We start from the raw sequence: 20,521 nt of genomic DNA, 5'->3' as shown, positions 1-20,521 counted from the left end.
GCGCGAGCCTGCAGCCCCCGCTCCTGCTGACAACAGACCGGGGGAGAAAACAGACATTCCTTTGCTCAGAACCCATATCAGGCTGTGTCTGAATATACACGAAGATCGGTGTAACGCATTGGAGCAATTTTCATACAATTTCGGATATTTAGCATGATAAAGTAATTTCAATTCAACACAGCCATTTGTCCAGCTGAAGCATAATGAGCGTTATGTCATTATTAATATGAAGTAGGCTTGTTTTGCGGGTAATCCGCCACATGATCCGTTTGAACCCACAAAGGAAAAAAGGATAAAAGCTTAACAATGTATGAGTGGATTGAGCACTGCTGCTCAGTTTTGTTTTTGTTTTTTTGTTTTTTAAAGCAGAGGAGAAGACGACATGCTGACACACAACCCAGTCGCCCTGCAGCCTTTTTGGTTATTTTTTTTTTAACAGTGGGACTATTTTATTAGATAATAGGCTACCTATGTATTTTTGATTCAATAAAAACTACATGAAATTGATTGTGTATCCATCTCTTATAGCCATAGAGAGGATTATCATGACCACGGGCCCCTGCATACACACGCAAACTGTGCGCACGCAAAGGCTGTTACATTATTACACTGAATATAATAATGTCTGCAAACGTAATAAACCTCAAACACCTACTAATACTACTGACCGTGCGTGCAAAATCCAGCTGCTGACCCTCCGCTCCACTGTCACACAACGGATCCCTCTCTATTGTAATTGTTTGCCCGAAAAATAATTTCCATGAAGAAAACATCGCCTGATATTTAAATTCAAATTCCCATTGACAGTACAAATCTCAGGAAATCTGGATGTATTGCTCATTTGTACACACAACACTTATCAGTCTACAGGCAAGAATCAAGAATCTAAAGGTTTATTAATTCAATACATTTCAAATTCGCTTTATTGCCATGAATGCCACAACAATATTGCTAAAGCAATAAAGAACTAACGAAAAGAATACCTAGCACAGTACCGTTATACTTACTGTGTGTTTATGTGAAAGAATAATAATAATAACTTTGAACATTATCAGTTATCAATCTGTGATGTTGATAACAAAATGCAAACATTACAGACTTCTAACCATTTTTCTAAAAGTCTCTGTATTTTAATTGAGAATATTTTTTATATAAATTACAGAAAAGGAAAAGAAAATATGATTTGTTTTACCTATTTCGGCCATAAGCGGTCATATTGACCGCACATCATTTCGCGGGATTTCATTCATTGTCTCTCTTGTCTCTGACTTGGCTCTCATCTACGCTGATGTATATGACGTGTGTTTCGATAACCAAGAAAGTGCTTGGAGACCGTAAAGGGCATTTAAAACAATATTTATTCACAGAAATGATAGAATGGGGTCTGGGGGGAAGGGGTCCGTTATTGTGGTGACTTGGTAACACCGATTCTCCACGACCACCGCTGATCTTCCACTTGCACACTGTCCTCTGCCGGGCGCAGACTCGGGAGCTGTGGGGGAAACGAGATGGCAGTCACTGCACTTTTAAACCCAATACATGCACACCACTTCATTTACGTCCTAAGATCGTTGCTCACACGATGGGGCAGAGTATCAACTGTTCACCGTCACCTCGGGCCAACATCACTCTCGTCATTGGCACCACTGCTGACACACACCGTCCTTGGGCGCCGGCCTCTTATGCTGTCATGTGGGGAGGGGGGGGAGGACTTCAGTCACTGTACTTTTACACACATTCGCAATAACTTTCCACGACCAGGGATCACTACTTGCACAATGGAGGCAGAGTAGGGATGTAACGTATTGGTAATACCACGATATCGTGATAACAAAACAAAAGTGTCTCAATATCATTGTGAACATGTATGGTATGAAATGACGGCAAATACTGTAGATTTTGATCTCATTACATCTCTAGGGCAGAGTATAAACTCACATTTCAATTAGTCCGACAGTCAATGCCCGTCTGCTGGCGACAGCTGTCGTTCTCTTTCTCCTGCTCCTTTCCCCGTGGATCTCACACTCCTCTTCCTCTGTCTGCTCGCTGCAGGTGTAACTGGGTCGGTCTGCAGGCCCCGCCCACTCTGCTGTGTTCGGGTGTAGAATCAGACACTGGCAACTCTTGTCAAACCCTGGTTTAGCCCTGTATCAACAATACACCTGACATGAAAAAGGACAAGCTTAGTGTAGGTCTATACAATGGTGAAAACCAGACACAACGTTACAGGCAACACTATTTTTTTAAGCTCTCAAAACTCAGTTCTACAGGTGCCTCTTACCAGTGTGACATGTGTCTGAGTGGATCTGTTGTTAAACTATCCTTTTAGTTTCTCAATTGCTGATTAGGAATGGTTGATGGTGTGAGTGTGACAGATGAGTATGTGTGTGTGGAAGGTATATGAAAGTTGTGTGGTTCTGTAACAGAGAATAAAAAGCAGTTATCAGAACAGCAGGTACATGGTTAACTATACAGTACCAGGAATGGTAAACAACCAATAGAAATAAGAATGAATCATTCAGCTTAATTAACAACAGCCAATATACAACAATAATACAAACACATGTAGGAGAGTTCTTACTATTAGCAACTAATAAGCATTAACGAGCTAAGTGATTAGCAGCACTAACAATATACATTTTCCACCTGCTGCATCAACCCACTCTGCGGAGGCTCTTTTCGACAGCAGGGGGCGCAGTTCTGGTGCTTAATACCTTATTATCTTGTCTAAGGCACAGAATGAGTTTTATGAACCCTGTTAAAAAGGTTGAGTCTTGAGTTTTTTGCCCAAAATAAACGCTAGACTTTTAAAAATGAAACCCGTCTTAATCATCACCTGGCTTCTAGTCCTGTGTGGTGGTGGTTTTGTGTAGCCCTCCCGTTAGCCCCACTAGCTGTTTCTGATGCTGCTGAGTGCTAGGCATGGATCTATTATATCAATACATTATGGTGCTAGCACGTCTCTCTCTCTCTCAGCAGCAGCAGCACTCAGGACGGCAAAGAAAAAGAAATATAGCCTGAGTGAAGCGCTGGAGCCGCGGGCCGATTCCCGTCACTGACAACTAAATCCTCGACTGTAGACTGTTGTGGTGGTGAGCTAACTCGATGCTAACTTTGGCTAGCGGTGGCGATTAGCATCCGCCGCTAATACCGTCTTCCCAGCTGACCACAACGGCAACATAACACCGGAGGCTCCCGGTGTTGGTGACGGAGGCACCAGCGCTTCTCTCGGACTGTATTTCCTTACCTTTGTGGTCCTGGTAACTGCTGCTGTCAGGGGCAGGAGGCTAACGTTACACAGTTGAGCCCGAGAGGAGGGGCCCAGTTTCAATGTTTTGCTTACAAACTGTAACAAGCAATACTCCAGACTCTACTTTTAAACTTACACAACACAAATGACCTATTACCCCAGCAACCTTTCTCATCCTCCGTCTTCTTCTTCTTCTTCTTGTTTAAATAAAAAAAAACTTCTTCTTCTTCTTCTTCTTCTTCTTTTGAATTTCCGGCAGGCAAAGTATGGCTCACTGCTGCCTCCCCTGGTTGATTAAAATGAAAAGGCCAACTACGTGAGGCGTTCATGTACGCGAACTGATGTGCGCGCTGCAGATCAACTTCCGGCTGCGAAGCATCAGAGTCTGCGAGCGCACGTACGTGTGAACGCCTAACAACATTCGTCAAACAGTGACAGACAGACGTGCGCACGCTGCTTCATACGTACGCAGCTTTTTGTTACGCGTGAAATACAATATGCACGTAACAACGCACGCACGCACGCATAACAAAATAATCATGCGTGCGTGCGTGCGTTGCTGCGTGTCTCTCTAATTGTATTGACATCGATATACCGCCATAGTGTGTGTGTGTGTGTGTGTGTGTGTGTATGTATGTATGTATGTATATATATGTATGTGTGTGTATATATATATATATATATATATATATATATATATATATATATATATATATATATATATATATATATATATATAACTTGCCAAATACATTTATGAGTCATTTTTCGTGCATTTATTCCTTTATTTGTGCATTTATCCATCATGAGACTGTTCTGGCTCCATAGGTTGAAGTGGATTGAACGAGCGGAGGAAAGGAAAATAGCCATGCTGCTCACCATTGCCGGCCCAGAGGCAATTCAACACCTTTGGGTTTGCTCAACCCGAGGACAGAGCCAAGTTTGAAGAGGTCTTGAAGAAATTTCACAAGCACTGCATGTCAAAGAAAAATGAAACGTATGAGAGATATGTCTTTTGTGTACACTTTCTGCACCAGGGTGAGTCATTTGATAATTTCCTCACCAACTTCAAGATTAAGGCTCAGTCCTGTAATTTCGGTGATCTCAGAGGCTTTATGATAGGAGATCAAATAATTTTCGGAACAAATGAGAAGAAGCTCCGGGAGAATATGTTGAGGGAGACAAACCCCACGTTGGACAGTGCTATGAAAATATGTCAAGCCAGTGATCTTGCACGATAACAGGTAGTGACTTTCAGAGAGCCTGTTCACGGAGCAACGTACCAAGAAAACATGGCAGTGAATGCCATGTTCGTGAAAGTTTAGGGGCCATCCACACGGACGAAAAACAATCTTTTTTTCCTCCGTTTTCCTTGGCATCATTTCAAGAATATTTGCGTCCACACGGATCCACTGAAAACGACCGAAAAGGCTGTAGTTCATATTCCAGGCCTCTAGGTGGCGCTTGACATTCAACAAAAACGGAGAAGAAGAGACGGAGCATGCGCATAAAGCTTGCGTGCTGTAAACAAACAGACAGTAGACGGAGAAGCCGAACACAACAAGAAGAAGACGAAAATGGCTAGTGCAAGGAAACTAGAATCGTTCGTGCGGACCGTTAATGAGGCCGAACTGCTGCTGAGACTCACACTCAACTACAAGGCGTGTAAGTTGCAAGAAAGGCTCAATATCTTCTGCGGCACGATCACGAGCATGTAGTCCACCGTTGTTGTTGTTGTTGTTGTTGTTATGAGACGTCGCGGGGTTCAGTGGGGTGGGGCGATGGCATCATCGTTTTGGAAAGTCTGCTGATTCCTTGTCCATACGAAAACAGGAGGGCTGCGTTTTCGGATTTTTCCGCCCTGAGACCCGTTTTCAAAAAAGTGCATATTTAGGCTCTGCGTTTTCAGGATCCGTTTGGACGGTCGACCAAATGTGCTTCACAGAGACTTGGCTGAATGAACTATCACTTGACTCACATGCCACTTTGGAAGGATTTCAACTCGTGAGAGCGGACAGGAAGGCAAAGGAGAGCGGTAAGAGGAAAGGAGGGGGCATAGCGATGTTTGTAAACAACAGATGGTGTAACCCGGGACACATCAGGGTGAAGGAACAGTACTGTAGCAGAGACATTGAACTGCTAGCGGTTAGCATTCAGCCATATTACCTCCCGAGGGAATTCTCGCATGTTATCGCGATAACTGTGTACATTCCCCCATCGGCTGATGCAGCTGCAGCCTGTGAGACTTTACACACTGTTATATCACAGCTTCAGACATCGCATCCACAGTCTCTCCTCCTTATCTCCGGTGACTTTAATCATGCTTCCCTGTCCTCCACTCTCCCCACTTTCAAACAGTACGTGAAATGCCACACCAGAGACAATAGAACTTTGGATCTCATGTATGTGAACATCAAGGACGCATACACCTCTTCACCCCTCCCCCCACTGGGCCGTTCTGACCACAACCTGGTTCATCTGTCCCCTGCATACATACCTATGGTGAACAAACAACCACCCACCAAAAAGTATGTGAGGAGCTGGTCTGAGGAGACCAGTATTGCATGAGGGACTGTTTTGACACCACAGACTGGGATGTGTTGTGTGAACCTCACAGGGATGACATCGACAGCCTGACAACCTGCATCACAGACTACATCAATTTCTGCGTGGAAAACACTGTGCCTACCAGGAAGGTACGGTGTTTCCCCAACAATAAACCATGGGTGACCCTAGAGCTAAAAGCCCTGCTTAACCCTGTAAGACCCAAATATAGAAAAACCTAAAGGAGGAGGCCTCTGATGCAGAAATGAAAGAGTTTTTGAAAAAAAAATGTTCATGTACGTTTTTAGAGAAATGTTGTAATATTGCAACGTTGGGCTTAGGTGGGAGCAGAATTTCTGTATGTGTACTCATGTTCTCTGAACAACAATTCAGAACAACTAAGGATTCATTTGCAGAGTTGATTGCTTACTTAGCCCCATAAAGGTATATAACATTAATAATAATCACACATTCATATTTTTATGAAGAATTATTATTATTTTTTATTAAATAGCTTTTTCTAGTGACTTCTTCATTCCTTTTCTTCCTTTTCATGGCTGACTTTCATTCATAGTGAAAGTCCCAAAAACAGTTCTTGTCCTCTGAAAAGCAAAGGTGAACATCACACTTGCTGCATTGCATGTTATCCTTTAGTGCAATGTCTGCAGCTTCCTCTCCCTGTCTTCACTGGGAAATGCGCAACTAGGTCCTTGCGTACATCCAATGGTGTGCCCTTCTCTTGGATGGTCTCTTCTGAGGAGTCAGAGGTCTTCCTGATGTCACTGTTGCTGGGCTCCCTTTGCCTGAAGATGGTCGTCCTCTCTTTTGAGTTTGGAGCGCCATGTTCACCAGGATGAGAGAGGATGCTGGCTGTGCCTGAAACTGTCTCCTGTTCATTGTCTCTTTGCTAGAGATCTTGAGAGAGGATGATGGTGTGCCAGAAGATGTACATGTACCAGCGACGGGATTTGATGGGGGACCTCTATTTGGCTGTAAATGAGTCCAACAAATCCACAACTCCCATGTACTTGTTGTTGGCACCAACAATGTAAGGCCTCTCAACTTCAGTGTAGGTTCGCCTGGCTTTGTCCCAGCATTGAATCTTCTGCACAGGTTCAGGTCCAGCAAAGGATAACACAAGTGTGATGGCCCTGTTGTCAGACCATTTGACAGCACAGATGTTGTGATTCCCCTCCACTCTGACGTCATCGCTTCCTCTCCCCTTTTTCTTCAAGCTCTTCTCGTCCTCAAGGTCACAGTTGGGCAGGTACACCTGACTGGCTGTTCCCACATAGTGAATTCCCCAATGTTTTCACTTTGGACGAAAGCATCTGCTAAATGCCCTAAATGTAAATGTAAATGGCTCAGCCTATGCTCTCTACTTATCATGCTAAAAGAAATGTGCATCCCAATCACCAGCCATTAAGTCAGACAATACTGCCTTGAAATGACAATACTGCTTGTAATGCCCTCTAATTATCATACTAAAAGGAAAACATGCATACCCACACTTACATCCACACATCCACATTCAGGAAAATGTTCAACTTTCCCAGAACTGAATGTCTGTTGATATCCTCTTTGTGGACAAAGTTGTGGAATTTTAGGTCAGTCTGATCAAATTAACTACATTTTTTTAGAGATAAACTTTTAAATCAGTCAAAATTGAACCCAAGGGTAGTATGTATACTCTCCATGTATAAAAAAAAACTCTATTTCAGGCAGTGGTGTAGAGGAGGGAATACAACCTGTTTGTTCCACTGCAACAAGCCTGCTATTTTGACTACCACACTCACCCAACGTTGTAATATTGCAACAAATATGTAACAAGCTCTAAATGAAATTTGATGAATCTATTCTACAAAAACTACATATGTACATGTTCTAGACATTGTAATAACAACAAAAAAAATATAAAAGACATTTTCCTTACTTGAATCTGATAAATTTAGTCCAATGAAACAAAGCAATGTTGTCCGAAGGAAACCATGAGAGGTTGTGTGAGTTCATGGCCATGAGGCGGAACTTATAAACAAATGTACTATCCAATAGCATTGTGAGACTTAACAATAGGACCCAATGACTATGTAAATGTGGTAAAAAACAAGATAAAATATAACAGATTGTTTTTTAGGGTGGCTAAAGGTAGCGTAATATTACAACAGTGGGTCTTAGAGGGTTAAGGAGAAGAAGAGGGTTTTCAAATCTGGGGACAAGGAGGAACTGAGGAGGGTGCAGAAAGAGCTGAAAAGGGGTATAAGGAGAGGCAAAGACAGTTACAGGAGGAAGCTGGAGAAGCGCCTCACAGGGAACAACACCAGAGAGGTCTTGAGAGGCCTGAAAACCACCTCCAGCCACACAAAGGACAGTGGGAGGGGCCCTGAATCTGGAGACCAGGACTGGGCCAACAAGTTGAATCTGTTTTTTAACAGATTTGACTGTGTCACATCTCCCTCCCCCACCCACCAGTGCTCAGACCTTACTGTGCTGTTACACCACCACCCCGCCTCTCCCCCCAACTCACCTCTGTCACCCCCACACCACATCACCCCCCTCCACTCGCTGCATGATCAATCCACACAGCCCATCCACGACCTCTCTCAACATGAGTCACTCCATGGTCCCACCAACACCCTCAGCCTCTACATAACAGCTGATCAGGTGAGGAGGGAGCTGAGGAGGTCCAAGGCGAGGAAGGCTACTGGCTCTGATGGCATCAACTCCAGACTGCTGAAGGACTGTGCAGACCAGCTCTGTGGAGTACTCCTGCACATCCTCAATCTGAGCCTCAGTCTGGAGAGAGTTCCACTCCTGTGGAATACGTTGTGTGTGGTTCCTGTCCCAAAGACTGCGCACCCCAGGGAGCCCAACCACTTCAGGCCAGTGGCTTTGACCTCTCACCTGATGAAGACCATGGAGAGGATCGTTCTCAACCACCTTCGGCACCTGGTGAACAACGAGATGGACCCTCTGCAGTTTGCGTATCGACCTGGCATTGGTGTGGATGATGCTATCATCTACCTGCTGCACAGGTCACTTTCGCACCTGGAGAGCACCGGGAGCACTGTGAGAGTCATGTTTTTGACTTCTCCAGTGCTTTCAACACAATCCAGCCATCACTGCTCAGGGGGAAGCTGGAAGGAGCGGGAGTCGACTGCCACCTGGCTGCATGGACCACCGACTACCTCACAAACAGACCGCAGTATGTGAGGCTCCGCGACTGTGTGTCTGATGTGGTAGTCTGCAGCACGGGAGCTCCACAGGGTACAGTGCTCTCTCCTTTTCTCTTCACACTCTACAGATCAGACTTCAGCTACAACACGGACAGCTGCCACCTCCAGAAGTTCTCCGATGACACAGCCATTGTTGCACGTGTGACAGAGGGGAACGATCTGGAATACAGGAAGGTCATCACCAACTATGTCGCCTGGTGTGAACTGAACCACCTGCGCATCAACGCCAGCAAGACAAAGGAGGTGGTGATCGATTTCAGGAGGAAGGCTCCTCAAACTGCACCAGTGAACATCCAGGGTTTGGACATTGAGATCGTGGAGGAGTACAAATACCTGGGTGTTCACATAAACAACAAACTGGAGTGGACACACAACACAGATGTCCTGTACAAGAAGGGCCAAAGTTGTCTCCATCTGCTGAGGAGACTGAGGTCCTTTGGTGTGTGCAGGTCACTGTAAAAAACTTTTTATGACTCTGTGGTTGCATCAGCAATCCTCTACGCTGTGGTCTGCTGGGGCTGTGGAAGCTCAGAGAGGGACAGGAAGAGACTCAACAAGCTGGTGAAAAGGGCCGGCTCAGTCTTGGACTGTCCTCTGGACTCCATCGAGGAGGTGGGTGAGAGGAGGATGTTAGCCAAGCTGACATCTATCATGGACACCCCCTCTCACCCCCTACATGAGACAGTGGGGGCTTTAAGCAGCACCTTCAGCAACAGACTGCTTCACCCACGGTGTAAAAAGGAACGCTACCGCAGGTCGTTCTTTCCAACTGCTGTCAGACTGTTTAACACCAGTAACTCTTAATGTAGCACAATAAGCACTTGCTTCTCTTGCACTATTTTACATTTCTACCTCTGCCATCTTGTGCAATTATCCTGTGCAATTATACTATAATAATCTGTTTTATTGTATATATTCATATTTATACAAATACACTGAGTCTGTTTATTCTTAAACAGTGTATTTAATTTCGACACTTTATCTATTTGTATATAATGCATATTTCGCTTCCTGTATATCCTCTAAATGTGTAAATCATAATAATCTAATCTTGATCTCCACCTCTGACAGTGGGGAAATGTTTCAGCAAGCACCTCACACAGTCTTGCATAATAAAATACCAAAGCTAATCACTACTGCATCCCGGCATCCCTTCCTGCACAGGCAGCCAAAACCTACTACTACTAAAAGGTACCTTGTTCCAATTCCTAAATTATCTACCATAAGCTCCACAAAACAGCCAGTCATTGGAAACTGCTCCAATAAGCCTAAAACCCTCAAATTTGGTTTTATCAATATTAGATCACTGTCAACCAAAGCCTTACTGATTAATGATTTGATCACTAAGCTGGACATGATTGGCTTATGTGAAACATGGCTGAAACCTAATACCTTTCTGCCATTAAATGAAGCCTCTCCTCCCGACTACAACTACGCCCATGTTGCTCGGGCCTCTAAACAGGGGGGAGGTGTTGCTCTAATCTACAAATCTATTCTCAGCCTAAGCTCCAACCAGGATATTAAATTTACTTCATTTGAGGCTCTGGTTTTAAAACCATCCTCATCAAATAGTAACAGCCTTGTCCAGGGAACAGGCTCTCACCTGGTTATACTGTACAGACCTCCAGGGCCTTACTCCCAATTCCTAGAAGAATTTGGTGAATTTATTGCAGATCTTGTGACTCGTTCAGATAAAATCCTAATCATTGGGGATTTCAATATTCACTTAAATAAGCCCTCTGACCCTCTAGGGAAAGCTTTTTTGAGACTTCTTGATATTTCCAACTTTATTCAGCTTGTCCATGAACCCACTCACTCCAGTGGAAACACTCTGGATTTGATAATTTCCCATGGACTTGATGTGTCAGCCCTGAACATCGCTTCTGTCTCCTCTGCTATGTCGGACCACTTTCTCATTACATTTGAAGCGTCATTAGCCTGTCCCTATGTCAATGACACAAATGTTTTTACTTCTCATCGTATCAGCCCGGCAATCACAGCGACGCTCAGTGAATAAGTGCCCGGGGTCCTGGCTCCTCTTGCAACTGTGACAAAACCTGTGGAAAGCCTCACAAATGAAGTGAACGCAACACTTGTTTCGCTCCTCAATTCTATGGCACCGGTCTCTACCATGACAAGACGACCAAAGAAATCTACTCCCTGGTTTACTGACGAAACCCGAGATCTCAAGCAGGCCTGCAGGAAAATGGAACGAGCATGGCGTAAATCCAAACTGGAGGTTTTTTATCTTGCCTGGCATGATAGTGTACTAAACTATAAGCGTGCTCTAAATACTGCTAGAACAGCATATTTCTCCAGCCTAATAAACAATAATAAACACAATCCTAGATTTCTCTTTAACACTGTGGCTAAACTTACTCAAAAACCACAGTCGGTGAGCTGTGCCCCCTTTGATGCAAATGATTTCTTAGATTTCTTTTGCAATAAAATTGATGAGATCAGAATTGAAATTAACTCATCATCTCTGGCTTCCTCGTCAAACTTTGTCAAAAAATTTCCTACTGCCGATTCTCAGTTAGTCTCAGCTCTAAACACTTTTGAAAATATCTCCCTTGAGATACTGTCTAAAATTGTCTCATCCTCTAAACCAACTACCTGCGTCCTGGACCCCTTTCCGGCAAAACTGTTTAAAGAACTATGGCCAGCACTGGGACCTACAATGTTAAATATTGTTAACTCATCACTCATGACTGGTGTTGTCCCTTCTAGTTTTAAGTCTGCTGTGGTCAAGCCTATACTTAAGAAACCACACCTCGACCCAGGATCACTAAATAACTATCGACCAGTATCCAACCTTCCCTTCTTCTCGAAAGTCTTAGAAAGAGTCGTATCTCAACAACTTTCAGGCTACCTACTCAATAATAATCTCCTGGAACCTTTTCAGTCAGCGTTCAGAGCCTGTCACTCCACCGAAACTGCCCTTACTAAAGTGGTAAATGACATTCTACTTACCTTAGACTCTAACTCGACCTCAGTGCTCATGTTACTGGATCTCAGCGCTGCATTTGATACTATAGATCATGGCATACTGTCAGACAGACTTGAAAGTCAATTTGGCATCTCTGGCCTGGCCCTAGCCTGGCTAAAATCGTACCTGTCCGAAAGAACACAATGTGTTTCCTACAATGGTACGTCATCAATTTTTACTGCTGTGAAGTATGGAGTTCCCCAGCGCTCTGTTCTGGGCCCTTAGCTCTTCTCTTTATATATTTCACCTCTCGGCCAAATTATTCGGAGCTATGGGATACATTTCCACTGCTATGCGGACGACACTCAGCTGTATGTGCCCTTAAAAGCTGATGACAAATCGCAAATCACGAAACTAGAGACCTGCCTATATGTAGTGAAGAAGTGGATGTCAGAAAACGTCCTGCTCCTAAATTCGGAAAAAACTGACATGCTGGTCATCGCCCCGCCAGACAGAGACACCATGTTGATCAGGTGACTGTAACTCTCGACAACTGTGTTATTCCTCAAAGCTCAACCGTCAAGAATCTAGGTGTTACTTTTGATTCTACACTCTCCTTTGATCAGCACATCAAAGAAATTACCAAGATCGCCTTCTAACACCTGCGCAATATAGCTAAAATTAGGTCCTTCCTGTCCACCGTGGATGCAGAGATCCTGATTCATGCCTTTGTTTCGTCTAGGCTGGATTACTGCAATGCCTTATTTTCAGGTCTTCCACGTGAGAGCACTAAAAGTCTTCAGATGGTTCAGAATGCTGCAGCCAGAGTCTTAACACGAACAAGAAAATTTGATCATATTACACCAATCTTAGCATCTCTGCAATGGCTCCCAGTGCATCTAAGATCAGACTTTAAGGTGCTGCCGATGACATACAAAACTGTACACGGCCTTGCCCCATCGTACATGTCAGATGTAATTAAACCATATATTCCAACTCGGGCATTACGCTCTCAAAATTCAGGGCTCCTGATGATTCCCAGGATTAAGAAGTCAGCTGGCTGCAGGGCTTTTTCCTATCGGGCTCCATTCCTCTGGAATAACCTCCCAGCTGACATCAGACAATCTGGCTCTGTTGACGCCTTTAAATCTAAACTCAAAACTCACTTCTTCGATTTAGCCTTTAATTAGCCCTGATATCAATTGTAAGCTTCTCAGTGGGTCGGTGTCAGTCTCAATGAGTTCCTATAGTACTAGAGTTACACTGCTGCCGACGAGAAACAATCTGTTTATTCTGATCAATACTGCATTTCGCTAACCTTTGTTTTTGTTTTCTGTTCCCACAAGCTGCAAGCTGTGTCACTCTCTATAGCTTCTCCTCCCCCTCCTCCTCCTCTCTCTCCTCCTTCTCTTTCTCCTCCTCCCCTCTTTCTTTCAGGCTCCCTTTTGATGGACCACGGCCCCCTGGGACCATCTATTGTTTCCGGGCTCCAGCTGCCTTGAAACACGGACTGATCTGGATCATCACACCCTGGGCTCTGCTGGATCATTTCTCTCTTCTGTTTCACTATCTCCTCATATCTATATTTCTGTTAACCTTGATCCCTCTCTCTGTCTATGACTAATTATCTTGTGTGGCCTGCCCTCTTCCAGGTCAGCATGGTGGACAGGAGGTCGTCTGGCTCGGGCACCACTTGGTGATGTCTCGTCCTGCTCGGTCGTCTCCTGGATCCACTCACTTTACATAACTTGTATCAGATTTTCTGTTGATGTAACTTGTAAACTGTGAATTGTTGCTCTTTTCTGTACACGCAACATCTATTGCATGTCTGTCCGTCCTGGAAGAGGGATCTCTCCTCTGTGGCTCTTCCTGAGGTTTCTTCCATTGTTTTTTTTATTTTTTTTTTTTTACCCTGTTAAAAGGTTTTTTTTTTTCCATCAACATGTGAAGTTTTTCCTCACTCGAATCGAGGGTCTAAGGACAGAGGATGTTGTTCACTGTACAGATTGTAAAGCCCATCGAGGCAACGTGATTGTGATTTTGGGCTATATAAATAAAATTGATTTGATTTGATTTATATACAATGCACATAACGTATTGTCCTTTCTATATTTTATTTCTATTTTAATTTATTTACTTTAATTTTTTTTCTCTTATTCAAACCTTTTTTAATATTTCTTTAGTATTGTACTTATTGTATGTCTGTCCACCTTGCTATTGTGACAAGTAAATTTCCCCGATGTGGCATAAAATAAAAAAGTCTAAAGTCTAAAACGATGCAATACATGTGTGTTTTACACAAAAGAGCGTTCTCGTCTGGACGGCCCCTTAAAAGCAGTGACACCAGGAATAAAAACAATGACAAGGAGATGTTCACTTGCAAGAGAAAAACACAGACCAAGACAATGTCCTGCCAATGGATAAATGTGTGCAAAATGTAAAGGACAAAACCATTTTGCTAGAATGTGTCTCTCTAAGAAGAAGGGACAGGGTGTACACTCAGTGCAGGAGGACATGGATGACAGCGATGATTTGAGTGAACCATTTTTCATAAAGATGGTGTCACATGATGAATGATTCAGGTCAGACTGTAAATACAGTGACAGATGACAAATGGACTGCTCCACTGTTAGTTAATGGGACAATTCTAACATTTAAAATTGACACTGGGGCCGAAGCTAATTTGATCAGTGAGAAAGATTTAAATGCACTGACTGAGAAGCCTAAAACATTCACAGACAAAGTCACACCCCTGAAGGCTTATAATAATCAGCCAATACAAACAAAAGGTGGATGCAGACTTAAAGTAATGGCAAAGGCAAACTGCACAACCTGTTATTCACCATTCACCAATGGACACAAGTCACTCTTAGGAGACAAAGCATCTGAGGACCTAGGTCTAATAAAGAGGAACATTAAAATAGTCAAGCAAGACAAAAGACAGGAACACCAACAGTGTGAGGAAAGTGCAGACATGGTGGATAAGTTTCCTTCTGTCTTCAAAGGACACAGGACATTACCTTACACTTACAATTCAGCTCAAAGATGATGCCAAGCCTGTGGTGCACGCCCCAAGAAGAGTGCCAGCACCACTCAGAGCTGGCTTGAAAAAAGAGCTTGAAAGAATGACTCAAATGGGTGTCATTGAATGAGTGGAAGAACCCACAGGAGTGACGCCGAGATCCAAAAGTGGCTGAAGGTATGTCGATTGCTACTCAGCGGCATATACAGATCCCCAGACTGGCATACAGATTCTCGGAGTGGTATATACCGATCCCCAGACTGGCATACAGATTCTCGGAGTGGTATATACCTATCCCCAGACTGGCATACAGATTCTCGGAGTGGTATATACCTATCCCCAGACTGGCATACAGATTCTTCGGAGTGGTATGCTGCTATTTTGCCGCTGTTATTCCACCGACACATAACGTTATGTGCCGCTTGTTAAGGCACTGAGAGACTGTTGTACCACCCCCTGATGAATATGCAAATATAATGCCACTGGGCTGGTTTGACGACAAGTACACTACTCACAATAAGTTAGGGATATTGTGAGAGACTCAGTGGATTTCATACATATGGTGTTTGTTTCACTTCAGAGAGTTTTGGGATAGGGAGGCAATTGTATTGGGGTGATAGACACACCTCATTTTGTGTTTTCCACTTGATGGTCTCACTGTGTACAGTGTGCCTTACACATTGGGGCCAATACCAAAAAACTAAAAGACAACCCTTTTCAATGTGGCATCAATTTCAACATTCTGTGGGTATAAAAAGCTGGTATTGTCAGTAAGTCATTCCAAGTTCATCATTCAAACAGCCATGAACACACAATGTCACTTAATGGACGAGCAGCGCCACCTGGCCATAGCGCACCTTCGGGTCGGTGGCAGGCAGTCAGATGTTGCTCGTGAACTTGGTGTGTCTCAAAGTGTCATCAGCAGACTTGCATCAAGACACAGAACTACTGGCATAGTTCGTGACAGACCCAGGAGTGGAGCCCCACGAGTGACAGACCGCAACGATGACCAGTACCTAAGGACCTATGCACTCAGACATCGTTATGCAACTGCCACACAGCTGCAGGCCCAGTTACAAGATGTGAGGGGTACTAGGGTTTCCAGACAAACCATTCGAAACCGACTCCACCACTTTGGCTTGAATGCCAGACGACCGTTGCAGGTGACTCCACTGACACCAAGACACCGCCGTGAACGTTTGCAGTGGGCACAAGACCATGTGACCTGGACAATGCAGCAGTGGTCTACCGTCCTGTTCACTGATGAGTGTCGGGTCACCTTGCACAGAAATGATGGTCATCAGCGTTGCTGGAGAAGGCGAGGTGAGCGATACGCCGAGGTCAACATGGTCCCCAGGGTTCCCTTTGGTGGAGGAGGTGCAACAGTCTGGGCAGGCATCACCAGTCAGTGTAAAACAGATTAGGTTATTGTAGATGGCTCAGTCACTGCACGTTCTTACCTCAGAGACATCATAGAACCCATCATCATCCCCCAATTCCGCCAGCACACCCCCAACTTTATGTTCATGGATGATAATGCTCCACCACATCGTGCCAGAATTGTCACAGCTCGACTTCAGGAAGTCGGAGTACCTCATATGGTATGGCCGGCAATGTCCCCTGACCTGAACCCCATAAAGCACGTCTGGGACCAGCTGAAGCAGAGACTGGATGATCGTACCTCACCCCCACGTGACCTGGCAAAACTGAGTGTAGCACTTGTGGAGGAGTGGAACGCATTGCCTCAGAACAACATCAAGAGGCTAGTGAGGAGCATGAGACGTCGCTGTCAAGCTGTCATTGCGGCAAATGGTGGAAACACCCGCTACTGATGTTGTCAAATTTTGTTATTTGGGGCTATCCTTGTTATTGTCTAAATTTTTGGGGTAATAAATATTAAACTAATGAAAATGGTGTTTCTTCTCATTCATTATTAGTAATATCAAAGGGAACTTGGTAACACTTTCTATGAAGCCCATTCTTATAACGCATTATGATGCGATCATAATACGGTTATAATGAGGTTATATGATTTATAATTGGTGTTATAATTACTTATACATGTTCATGATGTGTTATAATAACAATTATAAACAGATGATAATGTTTTTTTCATAATGTTTTATAAGGGTTCAAGCATCATCATGTATCAAAGTATTATATTGATTGATTGATTATAATTTATTATAAGTGTTATGTCAAATAATGGCCGTATGAGAGGTTATAATGCTTAAACAGTGGTTATAAACCATTATAAGCGGTCATTGGATGCCACCAGAGTGTCCTCACTTTACTTAAAGCATCCAATGACCTCTTATAATGGTTTATAACCACTGTTTAAGCATTATACACTCTCATACGGCCATTATTTGACATAACACTTATTATAAATTACAATCACGTTATAAAGTATGATAAAAGTGATTATAATGCGTTCATGAGAGATTAGTTATAATACTTTATGATACATTATGATGGTTGAACCCTTATAAAACATTATAAAAAAAACATTATAATCTGTTTATAATTGTTATTATAACACATCATGAACATGTATAAGTTATTATAACACCAATTATAAATCATTATAACCTCATTATAACCGTATTATGATCGCATCATAATGCGTTATAAGAATGGGCTTCATAGAAAGTGTTACCGGGAACTTTTACTTATTTCATTAAAATTCAGACCAAATAGGAAAAGCACTCATGTAAATAACAATATCCCTAACTTATTGTGAGTAGTGTACTGCCGTAAATTCATAAAAAAAAATTGTCTTAATTACAATGCTAACTTAACACATTGTGTCTAAATTTCCGCCTATAAACTACTAAAAGCTCAGGGAATGTCCAAACCAGTTTAAAAAAATATATAAGGAGATGATTTTTACAAGGTACAAAAATGAGGAGGGTGTATGATTATCACTGGGTGTATATTGTTTATTTATTTTGTTATTTATGTATCTTTGTGTTATCTTCAGTATGTGTGTGTATGTCATATGTATGTATGTATGTATGTATATGTATATATGTGTGTATATATGTGTGTGTGTGTGTGTGTGTAGGTCTGTGTGTATGTATGTTTATATATGTATATATTGTACTCTGTGTCATCTTCAGTATGTGTGTGTATGTTATATATTATAATAATATAAAGAATAATATAATATTTTATTAGGATAAATATTTTTGTAATAGATTTATGTTTTGTTAGATATAGAACAAAGGTAATTGACAATGACAAATGGAATTTATTATTATTATTATTATTATTATTATTATTATTATTATATTGATAGAAGGCAACATATTTCAGTGGTATTATTTAGTAAAAGCGGGTGGAATAAAATAAGTTTATACTTCTTCCCACTCTTTTTTCGAATATGTAAACATAATTTATAGTTTTCAGTTTATGTTTACTTTGTTATACTTTATTTTCAATTTCTTATTTTTATTTTTATTTTTTTTCTTTATGACTGTCCATTAGTGTATGATAATTTTCTTTTTTACATATTCGATATCTAAACTAAAAAAAAAACTATACTAATACTAAATACTAAACTAAAAAGCTAATGAAAGAGCTAGCCTTAGCTAACATGGCTAATGTTAGCCCAGCCACCGTAGCCAGTCTGACTAATCGATAGCAGAAACTTTGAGCCAACCAATTATGGCATTTTATGGATCATGTTCACTAATGAACATGATACATAACATGCCACAATGGTTAATGTCCTGCGAAGTAGATTTTATATGAAGTAATGTATTATGTTGTTCTCCTAATAATTAAAACCTGTCACTAAGTTTTGTTTTGGCTCAAAGTTTCTGCTATCAATTAGTCAGACTGGCTACGGTGGCTGGGCTAACATTAGCCATATTAGCTAAGGCTAGCTCTTTCTATTTTATAGGCAGAAATTTAGACATAGTACTTTACTATCATATCGCAAGAGTTCCACGTGTAATTACTGTCTATATGCTTACATCCCAACAACATAACATACATACATTCCCTTTCTTTCGGTAATGTGTTAAGTTATCATTGTCAATAAAGACACAAAAAAATGTAAATATACATTTATGGCAGTACTTGTCTCAAACCAGCCCAGTGGCATTACATTTGCATATTCATTAGGGAGCGGTACCCATCCAACAGTCTCTCAGTGCCATAACAATCTCAAGCAGCACATACCGTTATGTGTCGGTGGAATAACAGCGGCATAATAGCAGCATACCACTGTATGCCAGTCTGGGGATTGGTATATACCACTCCGAGAATCTGTATATCAGTCTGGGGATCGGTATATGCCGCTGAGCAGCAATCGACATACCTTACCACTTTTGGATCTCGGCGCTACTGACCAGTCAAAAGTGCAAGCCATATTGGACATGCCTGCCCCAACTGACAAAAAGGTGTCCTGAGAGCAATGGGAATTATCAACTTCCTGGGTAAATTCATTAATAATCTTACCTCCAAGACAGCATGCCTCAGGGAGTTGCTACAGCACAACACAGTATTTGAATGGACTGCTCGACATGAGAAGGAGTGGAAAAAATTAGAGGAAACTGTAACTACAGAGCCAGTCCTCACATTCTTTGACCGATCAAAGCCAACAAAAATCTCCACTGATACCACAAAAGATGGTTTGGGAACTGTACTGCTACAAATGCATGAAGACAAATGGCAACCTGTAGCATATACGTCAAGATCGATGACAGAGACTGAGCAACGCTATGCTCAAATTGAAAATGAGACTTTGGGCTTAGTGTTTGGGTGTGGAAAGTTTCACAGTTATGTGTATGGACTGCCAACCTTTACAGCAGAGACTGACGAAAAACCATAACTAACAATCCGAAAAAAAACCTTAATGACATGTCACCCAGAATTCAGCGCATGATGATGGCGTTGCAGTGATACGACTTTGAGCTTATTTACACACCAGGAAAATACATTGTGCTCGCAGATGCTTTATCACGAGCACCAGCTCCAAACAGTGACATGCTGGTCAGCCCTGCGACTGATGATGCTGAAACACACATAAACATGGTGACTGCTTCACTCCCAAAACCAGATATTGTCTCCAGAATGGTCCAGAATGGTTGGTCAAAAAGACCAACCATCTTTTTGACCAACCATTTTGGATATGGTGGGACACTTTCTGCAGCAGAGGATCTTTTGCTTTCTCCTGTACAATTTGCTGTAACATGACTTGTGTATGGCTAATGGACTGCTGCTGCGACAAAACAGGATTGTCATCCCACAATCTATGCGTCAGGACATGCTTCAGCGTATTCATGAGGGACATCTGGGTGTGGAGAAATGTGAAAGGAGAGCGAGAGAAGCAGTTTATTTGCCGGGAATCAACATAGACATAGAGGAGATGATACAGAAATGTGAAACATGTCTCAAACATGTATGTTTATGCTAATAGCAGACCCACCCACTGCACCACAGCAAAAAGTAGGCACTGATTTGTTTCATCTCCATGGCAAGGACCAGGACCTAGGGGAAACCCTGGCGCAACAAGAGTGTGAGACTCCCCTCTT

General features: G+C 42.5%; 1 protein-coding gene and 1 long non-coding RNA gene across 6 annotated transcripts in view; both read right to left on the bottom strand.

The window, feature by feature from the left end:
- The window catches only part of LOC115576283 (carbonic anhydrase-related protein 10-like), a 290,975-nt gene that overhangs the window by 24,036 nt on the left and 246,418 nt on the right, over nucleotides 1-20,521 (bottom strand). The window lies entirely within an intron of this gene.
- Nucleotides 1,341-3,510, bottom strand: LOC115576285 (uncharacterized). 5 transcript variants are annotated; one of them, XR_003982808.1, is made up of 3 exons: nucleotides 3,387-3,510; nucleotides 1,939-2,417; nucleotides 1,341-1,685 (listed from the first exon to the last, which is right to left on the bottom strand). It is a non-coding gene; the product is annotated as an uncharacterized LOC115576285 (long non-coding RNA). The 5 variants fall into 5 exon arrangements; XR_003982809.1 differs by having other exon boundaries at nucleotides 1,939-2,162; nucleotides 3,387-3,509; XR_003982806.1 differs by having other exon boundaries at nucleotides 2,837-3,508.

The sequence above is a fragment of the Sparus aurata genome, chromosome 23 (assembly GCF_900880675.1).
Source record: "Sparus aurata chromosome 23, fSpaAur1.1, whole genome shotgun sequence".
Taxonomy (NCBI): domain Eukaryota; kingdom Metazoa; phylum Chordata; class Actinopteri; order Spariformes; family Sparidae; genus Sparus; species Sparus aurata.
This window is presented reverse-complemented; position numbering and strand designations above follow the sequence as displayed.